Source organism: Garra rufa, unplaced genomic scaffold, assembly GCF_049309525.1.
Source record: "Garra rufa unplaced genomic scaffold, GarRuf1.0 hap1_unplaced_002, whole genome shotgun sequence".
Taxonomy (NCBI): domain Eukaryota; kingdom Metazoa; phylum Chordata; class Actinopteri; order Cypriniformes; family Cyprinidae; genus Garra; species Garra rufa.
In genome coordinates, this window is record NW_027394277.1 from 8,043,703 (window position 1) to 8,058,596 (window position 14,894).

The window sequence follows — 14,894 nt, forward strand, 5'->3', positions numbered from 1 at the left end:
TAAAATGGGATCAGATTTAACTGTGAGAGATGACTAGTGGTTAAAAGAATGAGACATAAAAGAAGATTGGTTTAAATAGATTTGGTTTATTTACAAGGTTCACATAAAAGACTTTAAAACAACACGATAAAACGAGGTAAACGCTGTTAAAAGAATACAGTTCATTTGTCCATACCCTAAAAACAGTCCAAGAATCCCAGTGTGTTGATAAGTCCAATGTGAGTGTCCACCGGTGTATATACAATCCACAGAAAGTGTAATCCAAAGTTTGCAGGTGGTGAATGGAAAGGTGAGCTCTAAAATTAGCAACTCCTCAATCCAACAGTTTGGTGACTGTCCTTTGTTTGTCATGCTGCTCTCTTATACAGTTGTACTTCCTGCTTCCTGTCATGTGTCTAGTCACATGGCAGGCCAACCATCCATTTTTTAAAGACACACACTCACTTAAAATGTTAAGAGTAATAAAATGGCCTAAAAAACATGTAAAACACTTAAAACTCTATAATACATTTAAATGATTGTAATAAATAGAGCGGTAAAACACGTCTTTCTAAAAGCCAGCATATTATATAAATAGTGAAGAAAAGGCAAAAGCTTACAGCACCTGGTATTCCCAGGCGGTCTCCCATCCAAGTACTAAGCAGGCCCGACGCTGCTTAGCTTCCGAGATCAGACGAGATCGGGCGCTCTCAGCGCGGTATGGCCGTAAGCGAGGGCTGCTCCAAAAAGTGGGCCATTTAAAGATCAGCCTCCGTAAAAGCCAGCATATTATATAAATAGTGAAGAAAAGGCAAAAGCTTACAGCACCTGGTATTGCCAGGCGGTCTCCCATCCAAGTGTAACAATCGGCCTTATCAGCCGAGTTACAAGACTAAAATGGGGTCAGATTTAACTGTGAGAGATGACTAGTGGTTAAAAGAATGAGACATAAAAGAAGATTGGTTTAAATAGATTTGGTTTATTTACAAGGTTCACATAAAAGACTTTAAAACAACACGATAAAACGAGGTAAACGCTGTTAAAAGAATACAGTTCATTTGTCCATACCCTAAAAACAGTCCAAGAATCCCAGTGTGTTGATAAGTCCAATGTGAGTGTCCACCGGTGTATATACAATCCACAGAAAGTGTAATCCAAAGTTTGCAGGTGGTGAATGGAAAGGTGAGCTCTAAAATGAGCAACTCCTCAATCCAACAGTTTGGTGACTGTCCTTTGTTTGTCATGCTGCTCTCTTATACAGTTGTACTTCCTGCTTCCTGTCATGTGTCTAGTCACATGGCAGGCCAACCATCCATTTTTTAAAGACACACACTCACTTAAAATGTTAAGAGTAATAAAATGGCCTAAAAAACATGTAAAACACTTAAAACTCTATAATACATTTAAATGATTGTAATAAATAGAGCGGTAAAACACGTCTTTCTAAAAGCCAGCATATTATATAAATAGTGAAGAAAAGGCAAAAGCTTACAGCACCTGGTATTCCCAGGCGGTCTCCCATCCAAGTACTAAGCAGGCCCGACGCTGCTTAGCTTCCGAGATCAGACGAGATCGGGCGCTCTCAGCGCGGTATGGCCGTAAGCGAGGGCTGCTCCAAAAAGTGGGCTATTTAAAGATCAGCCTCCGTAAAAGCCAGCATATTATATAAATAGTGAAGAAAAGGCAAAAGCTTACAGCACCTGGTATTCCCAGGCGGTCTCCCATCCAAGTACTAAGCAGGCCCGACGCTGCTTAGCTTCCGAGATCAGACGAGATCGGGCGCTCTCAGCGCGGTATGGCCGTAAGCGAGGGCTGCTCCAAAAAGTGGGCTATTTAAAGATCAGCCTCCGTAAAAGCCAGCATATTATATAAATAGTGAAGAAAAGGCAAAAGCTTACAGCACCTGGTATTCCCAGGCGGTCTCCCATCCAAGTGTAACAATCGGCCTTATCAGCCGAGTTACAAGACTAAAATGGGATCAGATTTAACTGTGAGAGATGACTAGTGGTTAAAAGAATGAGACATAAAAGAAGATTGGTTTAAATAGATTTGGTTTATTTACAAGGTTCACATAAAAGACTTTAAAACAACACGATAAAACGAGGTAAACGCTGTTAAAAGAATACAGTTCATTTGTCCATACCCTAAAAACAGTCCAAGAATCCCAGTGTGTTGATAAGTCCAATGTGAGTGTCCACCGGTGTATATACAATCCACAGAAAGTGTAATCCAAAGTTTGCAGGTGGTGAATGGAAAGGTGAGCTCTAAAATTAGCAACTCCTCAATCCAACAGTTTGGTGACTGTCCTTTGTTTGTCATGCTGCTCTCTTATACAGTTGTACTTCCTGCTTCCTGTCATGTGTCTAGTCACATGGCAGGCCAACCATCCATTTTTTAAAGACACACACTCACTTAAAATGTTAAGAGTAATAAAATGGCCTAAAAAACATGTAAAACACTTAAAACTCTATAATACATTTAAATGATTGTAATAAATAGAGCGGTAAAACACGTCTTTCTAAAAGCCAGCATATTATATAAATAGTGAAGAAAAGGCAAAAGCTTACAGCACCTGGTATTCCCAGGCGGTCTCCCATCCAAGTACTAAGCAGGCCCGACGCTGCTTAGCTTCCGAGATCAGACGAGATCGGGCGCTCTCAGCGCGGTATGGCCGTAAGCGAGGGCTGCTCCAAAAAGTGGGCTATTTAAAGATCAGCCTCCGTAAAAGCCAGCATATTATATAAATAGTGAAGAAAAGGCAAAAGCTTACAGCACCTGGTAGTCCCAGGCGGTCTCCCATCCAAGTACTAAGCAGGCCCGACGCTGCTTAGCTTCCGAGATCAGACGAGATCGGGCGCTCTCAGCGCGGTATGGCCGTAAGCGAGGGCTGCTCCAAAAAGTGGGCTATTTAAAGATCAGCCTCCGTAAAAGCCAGCATATTATATAAATAGTGAAGAAAAGGCAAAAGCTTACAGCACCTGGTATTCCCAGGCGGTCTCCCATCCAAGTGTAACAATCGGCCTTATCAGCCGAGTTACAAGACTAAAATGGGATCAGATTTAACTGTGAGAGATGACTAGTGGTTAAAAGAATGAGACATAAAAGAAGATTGGTTTAAATAGATTTGGTTTATTTACAAGGTTCACATAAAAGACTTTAAAACAACACGATAAAACGAGGTAAACGCTGTTAAAAGAATACAGTTCATTTGTCCATACCCTAAAAACAGTCCAAGAATCCCAGTGTGTTGATAAGTCCAATGTGAGTGTCCACCGGTGTATATACAATCCACAGAAAGTGTAATCCAAAGTTTGCAGGTGGTGAATGGAAAGGTGAGCTCTAAAATGAGCAACTCCTCAATCCAACAGTTTGGTGACTGTCCTTTGTTTGTCATGCTGCTCTCTTATACAGTTGTACTTCCTGCTTCCTGTCATGTGTCTAGTCACATGGCAGGCCAACCATCCATTTTTTAAAGACACACACTCACTTAAAATGTTAAGAGTAATAAAATGGCCTAAAAAACATGTAAAACACTTAAAACTCTATAATACATTTAAATGATTGTAATAAATAGAGCGGTAAAACACGTCTTTCTAAAAGCCAGCATATTATATAAATAGTGAAGAAAAGGCAAAAGCTTACAGCACCTGGTATTCCCAGGCGGTCTCCCATCCAAGTACTAAGCAGGCCCGACGCTGCTTAGCTTCCGAGATCAGACGAGATCGGGCGCTCTCAGCGCGGTATGGCCGTAAGCGAGGGCTGCTCCAAAAAGTGGGCTATTTAAAGATCAGCCTCCGTAAAAGCCAGCATATTATATAAATAGTGAAGAAAAGGCAAAAGCTTACAGCACCTGGTATTCCCAGGCGGTCTCCCATCCAAGTACTAAGCAGGCCCGACGCTGCTTAGCTTCCGAGATCAGACGAGATCGGGCGCTCTCAGCGCGGTATGGCCGTAAGCGAGGGCTGCTCCAAAAAGTGGGCTATTTAAAGATCAGCCTCCGTAAAAGCCAGCATATTATATAAATAGTGAAGAAAAGGCAAAAGCTTACAGCACCTGGTATTCCCAGGCGGTCTCCCATCCAAGTACTAAGCAGGCCCGACGCTGCTTAGCTTCCGAGATCAGACGAGATCGGGCGCTCTCAGCGCGGTATGGCCGTAAGCGAGGGCTGCTCCAAAAAGTGGGCTATTTAAAGATCAGCCTCCGTAAAAGCCAGCATATTATATAAATAGTGAAGAAAAGGCAAAAGCTTACAGCACCTGGTATTCCCAGGCGGTCTCCCATCCAAGTGTAACAATCGGCCTTATCAGCCGAGTTACAAGACTAAAATGGGATCAGATTTAACTGTGAGAGATGACTAGTGGTTAAAAGAATGAGACATAAAAGAAGATTGGTTTAAATAGATTTGGTTTATTTACAAGGTTCACATAAAAGACTTTAAAACAACACGATAAAACGAGGTAAACGCTGTTAAAAGAATACAGTTCATTTGTCCATACCCTAAAAACAGTCCAAGAATCCCAGTGTGTTGATAAGTCCAATGTGAGTGTCCACCGGTGTATATACAATCCACAGAAAGTGTAATCCAAAGTTTGCAGGTGGTGAATGGAAAGGTGAGCTCTAAAATTAGCAACTCCTCAATCCAACAGTTTGGTGACTGTCCTTTGTTTGTCATGCTGCTCTCTTATACAGTTGTACTTCCTGCTTCCTGTCATGTGTCTAGTCACATGGCAGGCCAACCATCCATTTTTTAAAGACACACACTCACTTAAAATGTTAAGAGTAATAAAATGGCCTAAAAAACATGTAAAACACTTAAAACTCTATAATACATTTAAATGATTGTAATAAATAGAGCGGTAAAACACGTCTTTCTAAAAGCCAGCATATTATATAAATAGTGAAGAAAAGGCAAAAGCTTACAGCACCTGGTATTCCCAGGCGGTCTCCCATCCAAGTACTAAGCAGGCCCGACGCTGCTTAGCTTCCGAGATCAGACGAGATCGGGCGCTCTCAGCGCGGTATGGCCGTAAGCGAGGGCTGCTCCAAAAAGTGGGCTATTTAAAGATCAGCCTCCGTAAAAGCCAGCATATTATATAAATAGTGAAGAAAAGGCAAAAGCTTACAGCACCTGGTATTCCCAGGCGGTCTCCCATCCAAGTACTAAGCAGGCCCGACGCTGCTTAGCTTCCGAGATCAGACGAGATCGGGCGCTCTCAGCGCGGTATGGCCGTAAGCGAGGGCTGCTCCAAAAAGTGGGCTATTTAAAGATCAGCCTCCGTAAAAGCCAGCATATTATATAAATAGTGAAGAAAAGGCAAAAGCTTACAGCACCTGGTATTCCCAGGCGGTCTCCCATCCAAGTGTAACAATCGGCCTTATCAGCCGAGTTACAAGACTAAAATGGGATCAGATTTAACTGTGAGAGATGACTAGTGGTTAAAAGAATGAGACATAAAAGAAGATTGGTTTAAATAGATTTGGTTTATTTACAAGGTTCACATAAAAGACTTTAAAACAACACGATAAAACGAGGTAAACGCTGTTAAAAGAATACAGTTCATTTGTCCATACCCTAAAAACAGTCCAAGAATCCCAGTGTGTTGATAAGTCCAATGTGAGTGTCCACCGGTGTATATACAATCCACAGAAAGTGTAATCCAAAGTTTGCAGGTGGTGAATGGAAAGGTGAGCTCTAAAATGAGCAACTCCTCAATCCAACAGTTTGGTGACTGTCCTTTGTTTGTCATGCTGCTCTCTTATACAGTTGTACTTCCTGCTTCCTGTCATGTGTCTAGTCACATGGCAGGCCAACCATCCATTTTTTAAAGACACACACTCACTTAAAATGTTAAGAGTAATAAAATGGCCTAAAAAACATGTAAAACACTTAAAACTCTATAATACATTTAAATGATTGTAATAAATAGAGCGGTAAAACACGTCTTTCTAAAAGCCAGCATATTATATAAATAGTGAAGAAAAGGCAAAAGCTTACAGCACCTGGTATTCCCAGGCGGTCTCCCATCCAAGTACTAAGCAGGCCCGACGCTGCTTAGCTTCCGAGATCAGACGAGATCGGGCGCTCTCAGCGCGGTATGGCCGTAAGCGAGGGCTGCTCCAAAAAGTGGGCTATTTAAAGATCAGCCTCCGTAAAAGCCAGCATATTATATAAATAGTGAAGAAAAGGCAAAAGCTTACAGCACCTGGTATTCCCAGGCGGTCTCCCATCCAAGTACTAAGCAGGCCCGACGCTGCTTAGCTTCCGAGATCAGACGAGATCGGGCGCTCTCAGCGCGGTATGGCCGTAAGCGAGGGCTGCTCCAAAAAGTGGGCTATTTAAAGATCAGCCTCCGTAAAAGCCAGCATATTATATAAATAGTGAAGAAAAGGCAAAAGCTTACAGCACCTGGTATTCCCAGGCGGTCTCCCATCCAAGTACTAAGCAGGCCCGACGCTGCTTAGCTTCCGAGATCAGACGAGATCGGGCGCTCTCAGCGCGGTATGGCCGTAAGCGAGGGCTGCTCCAAAAAGTGGGCTATTTAAAGATCAGCCTCCGTAAAAGCCAGCATATTATATAAATAGTGAAGAAAAGGCAAAAGCTTACAGCACCTGGTATTCCCAGGCGGTCTCCCATCCAAGTGTAACAATCGGCCTTATCAGCCGAGTTACAAGACTAAAATGGGATCAGATTTAACTGTGAGAGATGACTAGTGGTTAAAAGAATGAGACATAAAAGAAGATTGGTTTAAATAGATTTGGTTTATTTACAAGGTTCACATAAAAGACTTTAAAACAACACGATAAAACGAGGTAAACGCTGTTAAAAGAATACAGTTCATTTGTCCATACCCTAAAAACAGTCCAAGAATCCCAGTGTGTTGATAAGTCCAATGTGAGTGTCCACCGGTGTATATACAATCCACAGAAAGTGTAATCCAAAGTTTGCAGGTGGTGAATGGAAAGGTGAGCTCTAAAATTAGCAACTCCTCAATCCAACAGTTTGGTGACTGTCCTTTGTTTGTCATGCTGCTCTCTTATACAGTTGTACTTCCTGCTTCCTGTCATGTGTCTAGTCACATGGCAGGCCAACCATCCATTTTTTAAAGACACACACTCACTTAAAATGTTAAGAGTAATAAAATGGCCTAAAAAACATGTAAAACACTTAAAACTCTATAATACATTTAAATGATTGTAATAAATAGAGCGGTAAAACACGTCTTTCTAAAAGCCAGCATATTATATAAATAGTGAAGAAAAGGCAAAAGCTTACAGCACCTGGTATTCCCAGGCGGTCTCCCATCCAAGTACTAAGCAGGCCCGACGCTGCTTAGCTTCCGAGATCAGACGAGATCGGGCGCTCTCAGCGCGGTATGGCCGTAAGCGAGGGCTGCTCCAAAAAGTGGGCTATTTAAAGATCAGCCTCCGTAAAAGCCAGCATATTATATAAATAGTGAAGAAAAGGCAAAAGCTTACAGCACCTGGTATTCCCAGGCGGTCTCCCATCCAAGTGTAACAATCGGCCTTATCAGCCGAGTTACAAGACTAAAATGGGATCAGATTTAACTGTGAGAGATGACTAGTGGTTAAAAGAATGAGACATAAAAGAAGATTGGTTTAAATAGATTTGGTTTATTTACAAGGTTCACATAAAAGACTTTAAAACAACACGATAAAACGAGGTAAACGCTGTTAAAAGAATACAGTTCATTTGTCCATACCCTAAAAACAGTCCAAGAATCCCAGTGTGTTGATAAGTCCAATGTGAGTGTCCACCGGTGTATATACAATCCACAGAAAGTGTAATCCAAAGTTTGCAGGTGGTGAATGGAAAGGTGAGCTCTAAAATTAGCAACTCCTCAATCCAACAGTTTGGTGACTGTCCTTTGTTTGTCATGCTGCTCTCTTATACAGTTGTACTTCCTGCTTCCTGTCATGTGTCTAGTCACATGGCAGGCCAACCATCCATTTTTTAAAGACACACACTCACTTAAAATGTTAAGAGTAATAAAATGGCCTAAAAAACATGTAAAACACTTAAAACTCTATAATACATTTAAATGATTGTAATAAATAGAGCGGTAAAACACGTCTTTCTAAAAGCCAGCATATTATATAAATAGTGAAGAAAAGGCAAAAGCTTACAGCACCTGGTATTCCCAGGCGGTCTCCCATCCAAGTACTAAGCAGGCCCGACGCTGCTTAGCTTCCGAGATCAGACGAGATCGGGCGCTCTCAGCGCGGTATGGCCGTAAGCGAGGGCTGCTCCAAAAAGTGGGCTATTTAAAGATCAGCCTCCGTAAAAGCCAGCATATTATATAAATAGTGAAGAAAAGGCAAAAGCTTACAGCACCTGGTATTCCCAGGCGGTCTCCCATCCAAGTACTAAGCAGGCCCGACGCTGCTTAGCTTCCGAGATCAGACGAGATCGGGCGCTCTCAGCGCGGTATGGCCGTAAGCGAGGGCTGCTCCAAAAAGTGGGCTATTTAAAGATCAGCCTCCGTAAAAGCCAGCATATTATATAAATAGTGAAGAAAAGGCAAAAGCTTACAGCACCTGGTATTCCCAGGCGGTCTCCCATCCAAGTGTAACAATCGGCCTTATCAGCCGAGTTACAAGACTAAAATGGGATCAGATTTAACTGTGAGAGATGACTAGTGGTTAAAAGAATGAGACATAAAAGAAGATTGGTTTAAATAGATTTGGTTTATTTACAAGGTTCACATAAAAGACTTTAAAACAACACGATAAAACGAGGTAAACGCTGTTAAAAGAATACAGTTCATTTGTCCATACCCTAAAAACAGTCCAAGAATCCCAGTGTGTTGATAAGTCCAATGTGAGTGTCCACCGGTGTATATACAATCCACAGAAAGTGTAATCCAAAGTTTGCAGGTGGTGAATGGAAAGGTGAGCTCTAAAATTAGCAACTCCTCAATCCAACAGTTTGGTGACTGTCCTTTGTTTGTCATGCTGCTCTCTTATACAGTTGTACTTCCTGCTTCCTGTCATGTGTCTAGTCACATGGCAGGCCAACCATCCATTTTTTAAAGACACACACTCACTTAAAATGTTAAGAGTAATAAAATGGCCTAAAAAACATGTAAAACACTTAAAACTCTATAATACATTTAAATGATTGTAATAAATAGAGCGGTAAAACACGTCTTTCTAAAAGCCAGCATATTATATAAATAGTGAAGAAAAGGCAAAAGCTTACAGCACCTGGTATTCCCAGGCGGTCTCCCATCCAAGTACTAAGCAGGCCCGACGCTGCTTAGCTTCCGAGATCAGACGAGATCGGGCGCTCTCAGCGCGGTATGGCCGTAAGCGAGGGCTGCTCCAAAAAGTGGGCTATTTAAAGATCAGCCTCCGTAAAAGCCAGCATATTATATAAATAGTGAAGAAAAGGCAAAAGCTTACAGCACCTGGTATTGCCAGGCGGTCTCCCATCCAAGTGTAACAATCGGCCTTATCAGCCGAGTTACAAGACTAAAATGGGGTCAGATTTAACTGTGAGAGATGACTAGTGGTTAAAAGAATGAGACATAAAAGAAGATTGGTTTAAATAGATTTGGTTTATTTACAAGGTTCACATAAAAGACTTTAAAACAACACGATAAAACGAGGTAAACGCTGTTAAAAGAATACAGTTCATTTGTCCATACCCTAAAAACAGTCCAAAAATCCCAGTGTGTTGATAAGTCCAATGTGAGTGTCCACCGGTGTATATACAATCCACAGAAAGTGTAATCCAAAGTTTGCAGGTGGTGAATGGAAAGGTGAGCTCTAAAATTAGCAACTCCTCAATCCAACAGTTTGGTGACTGTCCTTTGTTTGTCATGCTGCTCTCTTATACAGTTGTACTTCCTGCTTCCTGTCATGTGTCTAGTCACATGGCAGGCCAACCATCCATTTTTTAAAGACACACACTCACTTAAAATGTTAAGAGTAATAAAATGGCCTAAAAAACATGTAAAACACTTAAAACTCTATAATACATTTAAATGATTGTAATAAATAGAGCGGTAAAACACGTCTTTCTAAAAGCCAGCATATTATATAAATAGTGAAGAAAAGGCAAAAGCTTACAGCACCTGGTATTCCCAGGCGGTCTCCCATCCAAGTACTAAGCAGGCCCGACGCTGCTTAGCTTCCGAGATCAGACGAGATCGGGCGCTCTCAGCGCGGTATGGCCGTAAACGAGGGCTGCTCCAAAAAGTGGGCTATTTAAAGATCAGCCTCCGTAAAAGCCAGCATATTATATAAATAGTGAAGAAAAGGCAAAAGCTTACAGCACCTGGTATTCCCAGGCGGTCTCCCATCCAAGTACTAAGCAGGCCCGACACTGCTTAGCTTCCGAGATCAGACGAGATCGGGCGCTCTCAGCGCGGTATGGCCGTAAGCGAGGGCTGCTCCAAAAAGTGGGCTATTTAAAGATCAGCCTCCGTAAAAGCCAGCATATTATATAAATAGTGAAGAAAAGGCAAAAGCTTACAGCACCTGGTATTCCCAGGCGGTCTCCCATCCAAGTACTAAGCAGGCCCGACGCTGCTTAGCTTCCGAGATCAGACGAGATCGGGCGCTCTCAGCGCGGTATGGCCGTAAGCGAGGGCTGCTCCAAAAAGTGGGCTATTTAAAGATCAGCCTCCGTAAAAGCCAGCATATTATATAAATAGTGAAGAAAAGGCAAAAGCTTACAGCACCTGGTATTCCCAGGCGGTCTCCCATCCAAGTGTAACAATCGGCCTTATCAGCCGAGTTACAAGACTAAAATGGGATCAGATTTAACTGTGAGAGATGACTAGTGGTTAAAAGAATGAGACATAAAAGAAGATTGGTTTAAATAGATTTGGTTTATTTACAAGGTTCACATAAAAGACTTTAAAACAACACGATAAAACGAGGTAAACGCTGTTAAAAGAATACAGTTCATTTGTCCATACCCTAAAAACAGTCCAAGAATCCCAGTGTGTTGATAAGTCCAATGTGAGTGTCCACCGGTGTATATACAATCCACAGAAAGTGTAATCCAAAGTTTGCAGGTGGTGAATGGAAAGGTGAGCTCTAAAATTAGCAACTCCTCAATCCAACAGTTTGGTGACTGTCCTTTGTTTGTCATGCTGCTCTCTTATACAGTTGTACTTCCTGCTTCCTGTCATGTGTCTAGTCACATGGCAGGCCAACCATCCATTTTTTAAAGACACACACTCACTTAAAATGTTAAGAGTAATAAAATGGCCTAAAAAACATGTAAAACACTTAAAACTCTATAATACATTTAAATGATTGTAATAAATAGAGCGGTAAAACACGTCTTTCTAAAAGCCAGCATATTATATAAATAGTGAAGAAAAGGCAAAAGCTTACAGCACCTGGTATTCCCAGGCGGTCTCCCATCCAAGTACTAAGCAGGCCCGACGCTGCTTAGCTTCCGAGATCAGACGAGATCGGGCGCTCTCAGCGCGGTATGGCCGTAAGCGAGGGCTGCTCCAAAAAGTGGGCCATTTAAAGATCAGCCTCCGTAAAAGCCAGCATATTATATAAATAGTGAAGAAAAGGCAAAAGCTTACAGCACCTGGTATTGCCAGGCGGTCTCCCATCCAAGTGTAACAATCGGCCTTATCAGCCGAGTTACAAGACTAAAATGGGGTCAGATTTAACTGTGAGAGATGACTAGTGGTTAAAAGAATGAGACATAAAAGAAGATTGGTTTAAATAGATTTGGTTTATTTACAAGGTTCACATAAAAGACTTTAAAACAACACGATAAAACGAGGTAAACGCTGTTAAAAGAATACAGTTCATTTGTCCATACCCTAAAAACAGTCCAAGAATCCCAGTGTGTTGATAAGTCCAATGTGAGTGTCCACCGGTGTATATACAATCCACAGAAAGTGTAATCCAAAGTTTGCAGGTGGTGAATGGAAAGGTGAGCTCTAAAATGAGCAACTCCTCAATCCAACAGTTTGGTGACTGTCCTTTGTTTGTCATGCTGCTCTCTTATACAGTTGTACTTCCTGCTTCCTGTCATGTGTCTAGTCACATGGCAGGCCAACCATCCATTTTTTAAAGACACACACTCACTTAAAATGTTAAGAGTAATAAAATGGCCTAAAAAACATGTAAAACACTTAAAACTCTATAATACATTTAAATGATTGTAATAAATAGAGCGGTAAAACACGTCTTTCTAAAAGCCAGCATATTATATAAATAGTGAAGAAAAGGCAAAAGCTTACAGCACCTGGTATTCCCAGGCGGTCTCCCATCCAAGTACTAAGCAGGCCCGACGCTGCTTAGCTTCCGAGATCAGACGAGATCGGGCGCTCTTTTTTTTTTTTTTTTTTTTTTTATTGTACAAAAATCATTATATATTTGAATACACATTGAATACACAAATCAATAATACATTTTCATTACTACTGAAGAAGAACCCAATACACAACAAAACCGTTATCACCAATTTCCGAGTATTTAGCATTGTTCGTAAATAAACATTCGTAAATATTACATGACACAAGCATCTTTTTAACCCAATCATAACAACAAATAAAAGCCTAAAAGCTAAACCAACAAAAGTTCATCTTCCCCTGGCATGTAAAAGTGCATATTTTTTAAAATACATATGACATCTTTTGTGAAAATTTCATAAAAATCTCCCATAATATTTTCTGATTTAAAATAACTGTACAGCATTTTGACATGATCTTCTGCCATCCATTTAAAAAGAAACCAAAGGTTTAAAACAAAATCTCTGTTTTTCGCTATATTCCTTCTTTTCCATATAGCTTTTTTTGCCACAATTAAAAACAAATTAATGAGTTTCTTGTTTGGTTTATTCTCTGCTATTCCCAACATAAACATTCTACTCCAATTAAAATCCTCTTCGTTACCTCTTAAATCTTTGATTAGTTTCTTAAATTCGTTAAAAAATGGGATCAACTCCTTACAGAATAAAAACAAATGTAAAATTCCCTCATCTTCTGTTTTACAAACTTTGCATTGAGCATTTGTTTCTTTCTGCATAGCACACAATCTCATTTCCGTAAAAATCACATTTTGTCTAATAAAATAATCAAAACATTCTAGATCTACATCCAACCATTTCCATGCCATATGCTTCCAGATATCTTTTTCTTCAATTTCGTTAAAATGCCTTATCCAGAATTGATTGGCAACAGGTTTTTTAAAAATTCTTTTCATAAAAAAACCATAAAACATTTTAACAGTACCCAAATTAAAATTCACCAACTTGTCTTTACATTTTAAAAACACATTCATTTTGTTCTCCTTTTCTTCCCTCTTGTTAAGATCATCCAGCCATTCTCCAGGGATTGCTTTTTTTACCTCTTCGTATTGTCTTTTTAAAAACATTACATTAAAATCCTCCTTCCCCTCCCCCATCGCATCTATAATCACTTGAAGTGGTAAAAATCCCTCTTTATATTCCCATAAAACATCCCTTACCTTCACAATCCCCACTTGCAACCATTTCTTAAAATAGAGGTCATGCTCTTGTATCTTTACTTTTCCATTTAAAAACAGAGGTTGATTTAAAATCCTTTCCCTCCCCTCTGGATTAAAATCCACCTCTGTTAAAAAAAGCCTCCAAGCATTTAAAACCTCTTTATAAAACTGTGGGATCCCCTCCATCATCCAATTCTTCAGCTTCATCCATAAAATGTCTTCCCCTAAATTAAAATTCCCACATTTGTTTAAATAGAAGCTCATTATTTTCTTCCACTCTGCATTGTTCGTGTCATCCAAATATTTCCTTACCACTTTTACCCTCATGCTTTTCATTTTTTGCTCTACGTCGACCAACCCCATTCCTCCCTCTTCTGGTTTCCCTATCAATGTAAGATATGCAATTCTTGGAGGCTTTTTGTCCCATAGAAATTCTAAAACACTTTTCTTTATTCTCTTCAAAACCCAATCTGGCAATGGCATGACATGTAAATTGTACCACATTTTGGATAACATTAACATATTTACAATTAAAATTTTCCCTTTCAAACTTAAAGATCTGTTTCTCCAAAAAATAAGTCTTCTTTCCATCCCTCCTACCGTCTCTTCCCACATATTGTCAATTGCCTCCTTTTCATTCCTTGCTAATATTGCCCCTAAAATCTTCATTTCTTGAACCTCCTTAAACCTAAAAAGCCCCGTTAAAATCTCGGCCCTTCCAAACTTCATATATACAGTTTTTTCTTCATTTATTTTTGCACCTGAACCCTCACAATAAAATGTTGTTTTCTCTATCACTCTTTTAACACTTTCTATATTTTCAACCACAACTGTCGTGTCATCAGCGTATTGAAATATTTGTGTTAACTCTTTTCCCTCTTCCATTTTTATTCCATTTATTCTTTTTTCTCTGTTTATTAAAAGCCCTAAAGGTTCTGCCACCAAAGAGTACAACTGTGCTGACAATGGACACCCTTGTCTTATAGATCTTGAAACTTTAAAAGGTTGAGTTAAAAATCCATTGCATTTTACTTTTGTTAAAATATCCCTGTATAAAATTGAGATCCATTTTATAAAATTATCTCCAAAACCAAATTCTTTTAAAATCGCAAATAAAAACCCATGTTCGACTCTGTCGAACGCCTTTTCAAAGTCCATACTTATAATGTATGCGCTCCTTTCTTTTTCTTTTATATAACCCACTATATCTCTTATGCTGCTTGTAATGTCTGCTATATCCCTCCCCTTTACTCCATATGCTTGGTTGGTTTCTATTATATTTGGCATGACTTTTTTTAACCTATTCGCTAAGACCTTTGCTAAAATTTTTAAATCAGTGTTTAACATTGTAATGGGTCTAAAATTCTTCAGTTCATTTTTGTCTCCCTTTTTCTTGTATATTATTTTCATTAATCCTAGCCCCATTTTTGGGTTTACTCTTTCTT

General features: G+C 40.1%; 21 non-coding genes across 21 annotated transcripts; all 21 read right to left on the reverse strand.

Moving 5' to 3' along the window:
• Positions 1-592: 592 nt before the first annotated feature.
• LOC141305840 (5S ribosomal RNA) lies at positions 593-711 on the reverse strand. Its single transcript, XR_012344802.1, has one exon. It is a non-coding gene; the product is annotated as a 5S ribosomal RNA (ribosomal RNA).
• Positions 712-1,464: 753 nt separating this feature from the next.
• Positions 1,465-1,583, reverse strand: LOC141305841 (5S ribosomal RNA). Its single transcript, XR_012344804.1, has one exon. It is a non-coding gene; the product is annotated as a 5S ribosomal RNA (ribosomal RNA).
• Positions 1,584-1,667: 84 nt separating this feature from the next.
• LOC141305842 (5S ribosomal RNA) lies at positions 1,668-1,786 on the reverse strand. Its single transcript, XR_012344805.1, has one exon. It is a non-coding gene; the product is annotated as a 5S ribosomal RNA (ribosomal RNA).
• Positions 1,787-2,539: 753 nt separating this feature from the next.
• On the reverse strand, positions 2,540-2,658 carry LOC141305843 (5S ribosomal RNA). Its single transcript, XR_012344806.1, has one exon. It is a non-coding gene; the product is annotated as a 5S ribosomal RNA (ribosomal RNA).
• An 84-nt stretch (positions 2,659-2,742) lies between these two features.
• LOC141307487 (5S ribosomal RNA) lies at positions 2,743-2,861 on the reverse strand. The gene has a single exon (XR_012346439.1). It is a non-coding gene; the product is annotated as a 5S ribosomal RNA (ribosomal RNA).
• Positions 2,862-3,614: 753 nt separating this feature from the next.
• LOC141305844 (5S ribosomal RNA) lies at positions 3,615-3,733 on the reverse strand. The gene has a single exon (XR_012344807.1). It is a non-coding gene; the product is annotated as a 5S ribosomal RNA (ribosomal RNA).
• Positions 3,734-3,817: 84 nt separating this feature from the next.
• Positions 3,818-3,936, reverse strand: LOC141305847 (5S ribosomal RNA). Its single transcript, XR_012344809.1, has one exon. It is a non-coding gene; the product is annotated as a 5S ribosomal RNA (ribosomal RNA).
• An 84-nt stretch (positions 3,937-4,020) lies between these two features.
• On the reverse strand, positions 4,021-4,139 carry LOC141305848 (5S ribosomal RNA). The gene has a single exon (XR_012344810.1). It is a non-coding gene; the product is annotated as a 5S ribosomal RNA (ribosomal RNA).
• A 753-nt stretch (positions 4,140-4,892) lies between these two features.
• Positions 4,893-5,011, reverse strand: LOC141305849 (5S ribosomal RNA). The gene has a single exon (XR_012344811.1). It is a non-coding gene; the product is annotated as a 5S ribosomal RNA (ribosomal RNA).
• An 84-nt stretch (positions 5,012-5,095) lies between these two features.
• LOC141305850 (5S ribosomal RNA) lies at positions 5,096-5,214 on the reverse strand. The gene has a single exon (XR_012344812.1). It is a non-coding gene; the product is annotated as a 5S ribosomal RNA (ribosomal RNA).
• Positions 5,215-5,967: 753 nt separating this feature from the next.
• LOC141305851 (5S ribosomal RNA) lies at positions 5,968-6,086 on the reverse strand. Its single transcript, XR_012344813.1, has one exon. It is a non-coding gene; the product is annotated as a 5S ribosomal RNA (ribosomal RNA).
• An 84-nt stretch (positions 6,087-6,170) lies between these two features.
• Positions 6,171-6,289, reverse strand: LOC141305852 (5S ribosomal RNA). Its single transcript, XR_012344815.1, has one exon. It is a non-coding gene; the product is annotated as a 5S ribosomal RNA (ribosomal RNA).
• An 84-nt stretch (positions 6,290-6,373) lies between these two features.
• Positions 6,374-6,492, reverse strand: LOC141305853 (5S ribosomal RNA). The gene has a single exon (XR_012344816.1). It is a non-coding gene; the product is annotated as a 5S ribosomal RNA (ribosomal RNA).
• A 753-nt stretch (positions 6,493-7,245) lies between these two features.
• Positions 7,246-7,364, reverse strand: LOC141305854 (5S ribosomal RNA). Its single transcript, XR_012344817.1, has one exon. It is a non-coding gene; the product is annotated as a 5S ribosomal RNA (ribosomal RNA).
• Positions 7,365-8,117: 753 nt separating this feature from the next.
• Positions 8,118-8,236, reverse strand: LOC141305855 (5S ribosomal RNA). The gene has a single exon (XR_012344818.1). It is a non-coding gene; the product is annotated as a 5S ribosomal RNA (ribosomal RNA).
• Positions 8,237-8,320: 84 nt separating this feature from the next.
• LOC141305856 (5S ribosomal RNA) lies at positions 8,321-8,439 on the reverse strand. The gene has a single exon (XR_012344819.1). It is a non-coding gene; the product is annotated as a 5S ribosomal RNA (ribosomal RNA).
• Positions 8,440-9,192: 753 nt separating this feature from the next.
• Positions 9,193-9,311, reverse strand: LOC141305859 (5S ribosomal RNA). Its single transcript, XR_012344821.1, has one exon. It is a non-coding gene; the product is annotated as a 5S ribosomal RNA (ribosomal RNA).
• Positions 9,312-10,064: 753 nt separating this feature from the next.
• On the reverse strand, positions 10,065-10,183 carry LOC141306700 (5S ribosomal RNA). The gene has a single exon (XR_012345657.1). It is a non-coding gene; the product is annotated as a 5S ribosomal RNA (ribosomal RNA).
• An 84-nt stretch (positions 10,184-10,267) lies between these two features.
• On the reverse strand, positions 10,268-10,386 carry LOC141306761 (5S ribosomal RNA). Its single transcript, XR_012345719.1, has one exon. It is a non-coding gene; the product is annotated as a 5S ribosomal RNA (ribosomal RNA).
• Positions 10,387-10,470: 84 nt separating this feature from the next.
• LOC141305860 (5S ribosomal RNA) lies at positions 10,471-10,589 on the reverse strand. Its single transcript, XR_012344822.1, has one exon. It is a non-coding gene; the product is annotated as a 5S ribosomal RNA (ribosomal RNA).
• A 753-nt stretch (positions 10,590-11,342) lies between these two features.
• Positions 11,343-11,461, reverse strand: LOC141305861 (5S ribosomal RNA). The gene has a single exon (XR_012344823.1). It is a non-coding gene; the product is annotated as a 5S ribosomal RNA (ribosomal RNA).
• Between the last annotated feature and the right edge of the window lie 3,433 nt (positions 11,462-14,894).